Source organism: Hylaeus volcanicus, chromosome 2, assembly GCF_026283585.1.
Source record: "Hylaeus volcanicus isolate JK05 chromosome 2, UHH_iyHylVolc1.0_haploid, whole genome shotgun sequence".
NCBI classification, from domain to species: Eukaryota; Metazoa; Arthropoda; class Insecta; order Hymenoptera; family Colletidae; genus Hylaeus; species Hylaeus volcanicus.
Genome location: NC_071977.1, coordinates 1,773,959 through 1,782,326, shown reverse-complemented (window position 1 = coordinate 1,782,326; position 8,368 = coordinate 1,773,959). Strand labels below are relative to the sequence as shown.

General features: G+C 43.6%; 1 protein-coding gene and 1 long non-coding RNA gene across 8 annotated transcripts in view; one reads left to right on the top strand and one right to left on the bottom strand.

Moving 5' to 3' along the window:
• The window catches only part of LOC128885057 (uncharacterized), a 106,282-nt gene extending 99,263 nt beyond the window's left edge, over positions 1 to 7,019 (top strand). For all 4 annotated transcript variants that reach the window (XR_008459538.1, XR_008459539.1, XR_008459536.1 and 1 more), the window contains one exon: positions 6,299 to 7,019. This is a non-coding gene — a long non-coding RNA (uncharacterized LOC128885057). The remainder of the gene's footprint in view (positions 1 to 6,298) is intronic.
• Positions 1 to 8,368, bottom strand: part of LOC128885040 (tyrosine-protein kinase Btk29A) — a 148,913-nt gene that overhangs the window by 98,980 nt on the left and 41,565 nt on the right. The gene's annotated exons all lie outside the window — the stretch shown is intronic.

Sequence of the window (8,368 nt, the reverse complement as noted above, 5' to 3'; positions counted from 1 at the left end):
GTTGTAAAACGATATACTAGGACAAGTATCGGTATCGTCTAACTTTCGATAGCCCCGAAACGAAATTTTAACCCTTCATTCTTGAATTATTAACGGAAAATCATCGAGCCAGCCTCTCGCGCGCTACTCGGGCGCTGCGATTGGTCGGTGGTTTTTCGTTAATAATTCGAAATCGAAGCCCCCACCGACATTTTTGCAAAGGAAATTGTTGTTCGGAATCGTGTCAGACTAATTCTGGAACACCCTATCTCTATAAATAACGTTCGTTAACGTATCGGTTCGTGAATGTACAGCGTGGAACGAGGTCGACGGAGCCGCTGATTTTTTCGACTTATCGTGCACTCTTAGCGCGCGTGGTCGGAAAATCAATATACGCATCGGCAAACATTGCATCCGCGCTTTCCGCATGACAAGTTCATTCATAATCGAACGACCGCGGTACACCGCGGGACAAACGCGGCGAAAGAAGAAAAAAAAAAAAAAAGGAAACGAAAATTCACGAGACTGCGTGTTTGCCAATAGAATTTTCATTCCGAATAACTGTCGCGCAACGAACGCGGGAACGGATACGGTTTGACGGGCCGACAACGCCGCGATTTCGTCAACGGAAGTGCATTAAAAAAAAAAGTCCCGTCTGTCGTTCGTTAAAACGAAGAACGGTCGCGGTTCGCGTAATGCCCTTTTCATTCCAACCTTTCTTTTTTCTTCGCTTATTCCACGCGAAATTGTAACGGACCTTTTTTCTTCCTATTTTGGAGGTGCTCTCGTTATAAAATATACGCCGTTAATGCTACTCGGCTGGCTCTCGCGCGAACGAACACGTCGAATGCTTTCGCATTCCATTATTTCGGTGCCAGCGCGCGTTCGCGGTTCGCGCGAGCGTAGAATTTACAACAAATCGAGACTTTTGTTCCCAGGAATCTTACGAGTTCCAGCGTACGACGTTTTAATTGCGTTACCGGCTCGCGAAACAAAATAAAGTTATAGCTCCCGATACGAATGTTTGTTTGCTCCTTCGATTTATTTGAAATACGCGCGCGGCGAATACGGCTTATTATCGCGCACGTATCTGGTATTGCACGGCCAATCGAAGCTTCCCACCGAAACCGTCGCGGAGAACAGAGCGAGGAGCAGAGCTTGCGGAGAGACATCGATCGCAGACGGAGACTCTCAGAGAAGCTCGCGAACGTCTCGCTCTCGAGAACGGAGCCCGTGAAAGGGAATATAAGAAAGAGGCAGAGGATGGCGGAAAGAAACTTGCAGAATAAGCCTGGTACTTAACGAATGCCCACGGACGCGCGCGCGCGCCCACGCACACACGAAGAGGTGCTCTTCAGAGCTGAAACGCGCGTTTATCTATCCTCTCGTCGTCGTTGGCCGCGAGAGTTTCCTTTTATCAGCAGGCGCGACCGACAGTCGTGACATCAGCAGAGGCAAAAAGGCATAATGCCGGTGGGAGACAGGGCAACGAGCGGGGTATCAAGTTTTAACGAGATCCCCCAGTCTTCGGACGCGCGACTGGAGGGGCACTTTGCAGACACAAAGACCGCGCGTAGCTTTGCCGAAAGCACGTTTTCCCGCGGCGCACCGGTTGTTAGGACCTTTCGAAGCCCGGCTTTGCGACACTGATACTCGCCAACTTCCCTTTTTCCGAGGCCTGCCGGAAACGCGTACACCGAGGAACCTCGATCGCGTTTCATACTTTTTAAACAGCGCGAGTACACTGTCTCTCGGATCCTCTTTTCTTTTTTTATATTTTTTTGGAAAGTTTCGCTAGAGTTAATCTAGGTCTGGGTCGCTCTACAGAGGAATTGTACACGTTTGGCCGCAACGTCGCCCAGAAATGGGTGACACGACTTTTCATTAAGAAACTAAAAAAATGAATGTCGAAGACGAGGCAGTAATGAAAAGAAATCTGGATAAGATTCGTGTAGGACTCTAGGTGAAAGAAAGTGATCGGTTCAGAAATATAGATAATTTAACGATCTTGTTCGATGGTCGCTACAATACTAGGTTTTAGGCAGCCACGGTCTATCGGCTACCGTTAAAGACATAACGATCTGCAACACAGTGCGGTATCACACGAAACATACGATGGTCGAGGTAGTCTATCGCGACTCTATTACATTCGTGAATTTTTTCGACGTTGTAAAATGAAATACTAGGACAAGTATCGGTATCGTCTGATTTTCGATAGTCCAAAATTTTGACTCTGTAAAAATGTTCACGAGTTTTATTCCGACAGTTAACGCGAAAGACCCTCCAAACATGGACAAGGATCAAAAATATAACAAAGACAAACATAAACAATCCTGATTTTATACTAAACGAGGATCGAATGCGCGGTTGCGCGATTCTTCTTTCCTATTCGAAACCTTTTAAATCTTCTCTTTGGTCCTCTACGGCCAAACCTTGGCCGTCTTATATCGCTGCCCTCTGGCTGGTACTCTTAGCTTCTCCTTTCCTCGTCGATCAATATCGGCGGACGATGGCGAAGTTTGGTCAAACGATCGCGGGACACTCCGTGTAAGAACTAATTAAAACCCACGAAATCGTCCCGGGGACTTAACGGCGATAATTGCGACGGAAGCATGGGACGCGGATGAATAAAACATGAAATTAAAGCGACGAAAGCTGCGTTCGTGAAAGTTTCGATGAAAATCTAGCGCAACGTGGGCAAGGGCTCTCTATTTATTAGCGCACGGTTCGACGATACCTACGAGTGCTCGTAAATTTCGAGTGGTTGCCAGTTAGAAAGATAATGAAGAAAACGAGAAGGACTTCCAACCAACGGGGGAAACTATGTACGTATACCGTCAGTCTCGTAAGTATCTTCGATATCGATTGAAGAAATCCGCCTAAATTACATTATAGGTTTAATGCTTCCGAATAAATTTTTCGTTAGAATTTTTCGTTAGAATTTTTCGTGTACATATTTATCGGTATTTAATTTAGGTAAATTTCTTCGGTAGACATGGATGATACGAATACTTTTGTAGGGCTGACAGTGCATGCGCGATGCTTGTTTGTATTTGTTCGTTAGAAAAGGATGTGTTCTAAGAGTATAGTGGTAATCGGGTGTAGAATAAAGACACGTCTTATACATGTATAATTAAACTTTTTATTCGAGACTGGATAACTCTCTGACAGGGCTCGTTTAACGAACTAACATCACAGACATTCTTTCCCTCGTTCTCGCGTGCACAAACGCATTCGCCCTGAGAAAAACTCGACCTAATCACGTAAACATTCGCTCGTCAGTCGTACCAATAGTCTAAATATTCGCTCGCACTGTCGCGCAGCACGCACCTCGATCCTATTCGTCCAGCCGTACTTGAAAAACTAAAAACAAGACGGAGACGTGGTGTCGGTTTATCTCCACCGCTCGTGTTTAGAAATCTTTAAGAAGCACGTGTCATCGAAACGTTCGTAGAAATGATTACCCAAGAGGAATCTATTTCTCTGTCAGTCCCCTCGATATGATAAACACAACCATCGACGAGAGCGCGGCTTCGAAACGTTTAATAAAGAGACCGAAACGAGTGCTCCGGGGCGGACTATATTTTGGTTTCGAATTGGATTTGCATATTGGAAGCGATCCGCGGAATATTCAAGGGACAAGTAACGCGCGCGGGGATGAATAAATCTACGCAACGAAAAATATTATTCCGGCGGGTAATTCAATGGAAAATAAACTCGCCGCTTTAAATGGCTCGTATCTCGAAGAACGCCAGACGGAAACATCGCGGGAAAACATTTTCCTCGCGGTACGCGAGATTAAGAGGTCTTCGGACAGAAACAGTTAATCCCGCTCGAGAAACGCGTATCCTCGCCGTCAGCCATCGGCGGGGGAAGTTGTTTTACATTTAAATCAAACCGGGTGTCTCGAAATCAATTCGACTCGGCGAGGTACGAGATCGGGCTGTTTTACAATTTAAATGCTTGCCCGGGGATGTAAAAAGCGGGCTCGTAAAGAGGCCATTACTTCGTATCTTTCGAAGATGGGCGACGTGGATGGGAAGCGAGGGGAGAACACCGAGGAACGTTGGAAATTAGTTTATCACCGGTCAACGTCGCGTACCGCCAGCGGTACGTTATTCGAACTTTAAAGTGCAAGGACGAGAACTCGAGGAGCCTCGAAAACGTTTTTCCATGGAACCGCGTCGCTGCAACTCTTGGCAATTTTTGAAAGCGGATAAAGTCTTGGAAGTTCTGAACGGATCTCTCATGTACATCCTGGATGTTCCTGAAGTTTTGAAATCCTTTAAAAAGGTAAACAGGTACGCGAAAGATTCGTTTCGCGCGTGTCGCGTATCCTTCAACGCTAAACGTACCGACATTTCACCGCCGCCGGTGGAAGGGAGCTCGCGCGGCAGTAGTAACGGCCGATTTAAGTCAGACATCAGCATACCACGCGTCGCGCTCCATCGATCGAACGGTTGGTCTTGAAGACACTTTCTTCAATTAAATGGAAAAATATTTCACCTCCTACTGAATGAAATAATGCACGAAACAATTGTATATAATTGTTAGACTGCGGATCCTTTGTGTACAATCAAATCTTGGCGAACGTGCCTACAAAAATTGAACCCAGATAGGAATTTCTTTTATTCTGCAAATATCGTAACGTGAACTTTTCACTTTCAATATTTTTTATATTCTTGCATATTGTCTGAATTTTGTAGCTTCTAGCACATTCAAAGTGCTAGAAGCTACAATTCTAGCTTCTAGCATTTTGCTGGAAGTGCAAAATTTCCCTTTAAATTGCCTTTAAATGCATAAATCGATCCGCGGTGTAATAATTGTATATAAGAGCTGCGCTAAACATTTCGAACACGTTTATCCAGCCTATCTCTAGAAAATCGGTTATTTATTTTCCTGTTTCGTCCGACTGGCGGCTGGATTAATAGAAGTAATCAGGCACCTGGGCGTTCGCGCAACAGTGCCTAAAATAAAGCACATTTCTCTGGCACGCATTTCATCTTATGGCCGAGAAATTTGCCGAGTATTCCGCTCTCGCGGAATTTCAAACAGAGAACGCTCTTTTTATTCGCGGGAATTGCGACGTCCACCGTGCGTGTACCAGCGATTGAATTAAAGCCCGCAGTTTCAATTGTCCTCTTCCGTACCGAGCTGTTTCTAACCTTCATTCGCGCGGAAATTTACATTTAATATTAAGTCTCGCGTCCCTCTGTGCGCGTCTCGCGTCCCCCTAAATAATTAATGAACATATTAACATACAAACAAAGTATTAGTCTCGCATACATTTACACGAGTAATTTAGCAATCAAGGTAGCAATCCTTTCTAGGTTCGACACGGTAAATCGACCAACGATGTTAGTCAGAAACGATTGTCGGCTTAGCATTCGTGGCAATAGAATGCTAAGAAAGCATCTCGAATCGCAAAGGGTTAAAGAGATATCTAGTTGCTCCAACCGAATATTAAACCTACCCTTCCATTTCGATCGAGACAGCGTTTCTCCGAGAGAATGCTGGGTTGGATAGCAACGCGACGGTGTTGGACGGTCAGCGACGTAAGACGTCGAAGAATTGAACGTTATCGATTCGGAATGCATATCGGCATGCACCTTTGCTAGATAGAGGCGGTCCGTGGAAAGTTCACCGGGTCTCGTCTCGAAAACTTTTATCCGAGGATATGGTCGAGTCTCGGAAACATCCGCAGTCGGGCTTTCTGAAATATACATTCGCCATTTTCATCGGTCTCTCCGTTGAATGCTACCGAAAAATCACTTCGAGTAAGGAAACCAATCCGGGGGAGCTACGCGCCGGAAAGTTGCAGTTCCACGGAGAACCTCGACGACAGAGAACTTGGCGGGAAACTTTCCGGTCCGGAAAATTAGCTATTTATTTCGAACAGCCCAAGGGGTCTCCCATGTTTGGCCGACAACCATCTGCCGGGCTACCTTTCGCGATCGAAGACGAAGAAGGTCGAGAAAATTGTCATTCAGGCTTCAACAATGTCATCTCGCGCTATAGCCACACTAACATATTTTTTTAAGGGGCACAAAAGAGCAAAATATAACTCGTAGAGTATTGACTATAGCGTAATATTCTGTTCGAAGAAAAAATATTTTGTACGCGCCAAGTATGAGTAAATACGGACGCGAAGGAAAATTATTCCAAAAAGTTTGTTTGACTGTTCTGAAGATATTTGAAAAAATCCTCTGACTCGAAAATGAAACTACCCCCTCAAATGCGAGTATCGCAAGCTTTACGGAAAGGAGATGTTTCTCGTTGAAATCTAAAAGTAAAATATGTACCGCTATTTATTTTCCAGGAGTCGCTACGAAGGAAGGGAGCAACAGACGCCGCGGACTTACGGAAGAAAATTACTGGGAATTTCCGCGGTGTTTTCCTGGCCTCCCACGGTTAAATTACATCCGTCCAGGGAATGTAGTTTGAAACGGAAAGACTCGTCGAAACTAAAAAACAAAGCCGCGTATTATACGCGGGCGGTATACGACGAATATTCGTTAGAAAGTAATGAAAGCCGTTGTTCGAATTCTGGCTGCTGGAAAATCGCCGCTCCGAAAAAGCGTATAAATGCCACCGACGCGAATGGGGAAAGAGACGAGCAGGTTACCGGATTTCCACGGAATTCTCGCTCATGATGTTCCAACGATATTCTACGGTGCGTGAAAACATCCAAAAGCAAAGGACGCCTGAGAAACTCGTGCGTCAAATTCGACAACACTGTCGAAATTAATTTTTTTGTTTATCATAGAAATCCCAGATTGTACTCGCGTTCGAGTTTCGGTGAGAAGATTGAGATGTTTACCCCATTGATCTAATCGGTTCGTTCGGTGTTCCAGCATTGTTCTCGAAGAATTTAAATGAGAAGCTATCTCGACGCCAAAGTTTGATTAGATTCATCAAGTCCGGACAGGAATAATTATCTTCATCAGCGCTAAAGCTGTTAACAGCTTTTCGTTTACTCCACTGTATTGTATCATTTAGAAACTGTATTAGAAACTGAATAAACTTTTCGATCTTGCAGACTCGTTTTCGTGCAATTTTCTCGACCACCTTTTACTGACATAATGAACGTAAGTTCTTATATATTATTTTTTATACATCTCCTAACAACTCCTAATACTTCTTGACACCTCCTAATACCTCCTAACACCCTCTAACATCTCTCAACATCCCCCTAACGTCTCTTAATATATCTTAACATCACCTAACACCATCTAACATCTCCTGATACCTCCTAGCACCATCTAGAATCTCCTAACACCCTCTCACATCTCCTCTAACATCCTCTAACACCGCTTAACATCCCCCAAACATCTCCTAACATCCGTCTAACATTTCCTAACATCCCTCAAACATCCCTAACATTCCTCAAACATCCCTCTAACATCCTCTAACACCGCTTAACATCCCCCAAACATCTCCTAACATCCGTCTAACATTTCCTAACATCCCTCAAACATCCCTAACATTCCTCAACATCCCTCTAACATTCCTAACAACCCTCTAGCATCTCTCTAACACATTCCAACATCTCCTAATATCCCTCAAACATCTCCTAACATCTCCTGACGCCTCCTAACACCTTCTAACACTTCCTGATACTTTCTATCACCTCTTAAAAACACCTGACAACCTCCTAAAAACTTCGCTCCACTGAAACCTTGCAATAAAGTTGCATGGCTCAAAATTTCTACAGATATTCATAAAAATGTGACAAAATCGGAAAAATCGCCTTCTCTTCGAACTTCTGAGTTGTCACTTTGTTACAATCTTGAGCGCGGCAACTTTGTTGAATTTTCGGAAATTTCGTTGAAATTAAACGGAAATGTATTTGGAAATGAAGGGAAATTAAAGGGAAATGTATTTGGAAATGAAGGGAAATTAAAGGGAAATGTATTTGGAAGTGAAGGGAAATTAAAGGGAAATGTATTTGGAAATGAAGGGAAATTAAAGGGAAATGTATTTGGAAATGAAGGGAAATTAAAAGGAAATGTACCAGGAATTGAAGGGAAATTAAACGGAAATGTATTTGGAAATGAAGGGAAATTAAAGGGAAATGTATTTGGAAGTGAAGGGAAATTAAAGGGAAATGTATTTGGAAATGAAGGGAAATTAAAGGGAAATGTATTTGGAAATGAAGGGAAATTAAAGGGAAATGTACCAGGAAGTGAAGGGAAATTAAAGGGAAATGTATTTGGAAATGAAGGGAAATTAAAGGGAAATGTATTTGGAAGTGAAGGGAAATTAAAGGGAAATGTACCAGGAAGTGAAGGGATATGAAAGGGAAATGTACTAGGAAATGAAAAGAAATGTCAAAGAAATGTAAGGAAATTAAAGGGAAATGTACCAAGAAATGAAGGGAAAATAAAGG